At 47.5% G+C, this 984-nt stretch overlaps 1 pseudogene; it reads right to left on the minus strand.

The window, feature by feature from the left end:
* Positions 1 to 265: 265 nt before the first annotated feature.
* LOC122429865 lies at positions 266 to 769 on the minus strand (annotated as a pseudogene).
* Positions 770 to 984: the final 215 nt, after the last annotated feature.

Here is a 984-nt window from a genome sequence, read left to right on the forward strand (position 1 = left end):
ACTTGGAGTTACAATGGAGACCATCTAATCATCCCTCTGCTGACTCAGGAATCTCTAACCCGACATCTCTGACATCATGATATTTAATGCACATTCCCCTTCCGGGGAAAGAGGATTCACCACTTCACACAACAACCTCACCTGGTCCTTGAAGTTCTTTTTTTTTTTTTTTTCATTTTCAAATGCATCACTTTATTTTCCTTGGAAGGCAGTCTTAAGCATGTGACAGTCGCATGATTTCCTCAATAAGCCCTAGAGCTTCCACAGCTCTCCTGGGGCCTGCAGCCCGAGCAGTCCTGAGCAGTCAAATGTTAAAGCTTTCTCCACAGCCACATGTTCCTTTGATGTTTGGATTACTGAACACAAACTCACTGGATAATTTGTCTTCAACATAGTCCATTTCTGTTCCTAACAGTGTTAGCTGTGCTTTCTTCTCGATGAACACTCTGACTCCATCTTGAATAACTTCTTCATCAGAGTCTCCTTTTGTCTTTGTATACTCTAAAGTGTAGGAAAGGTCGTTACAACCCCTGGTTCAGACACCAACTTTCACACCAACATGTTCAGGCTTATCTTTAAGAAGTTGTTTTATCTTGTTTACCGCTGAAGGTGTCAGGGTGAGGGCGGCCTGGGTGGACAGCAGCTTCCTCTTGCTCACAGCCCGGACAGTGGCCCGGACTAACGAAGCCGACATCCTCGCCGTCCGGCCGCCCCGGTGTCTAGGGCTGGAGGTCGGCCATCTCAACCTCTCTCCATGGACACCGCGGGCGCTCTCGAAGTTCTTTCTTATACTCACTCAAAGTTCGTGCTTTCTCTCACTGTTCCTAAAGCAATACAGGCAGGGCTCCACCACCTCCTGCGGACAGTCCTCCGGACTGTTTGACTTCTCCCTTAGTTCAAATCCGCCATCAATGCCATTGATCAGTCCCTCTGGATGTGAACAAATCCCTGAAGGAAGTAGCTCTGCTTGTTCTACTAGGTAGA

This window comes from Cervus canadensis, chromosome 28 (assembly GCF_019320065.1).
Source record: "Cervus canadensis isolate Bull #8, Minnesota chromosome 28, ASM1932006v1, whole genome shotgun sequence".
NCBI lineage: Eukaryota > Metazoa > Chordata > Mammalia > Artiodactyla > Cervidae > Cervus > Cervus canadensis.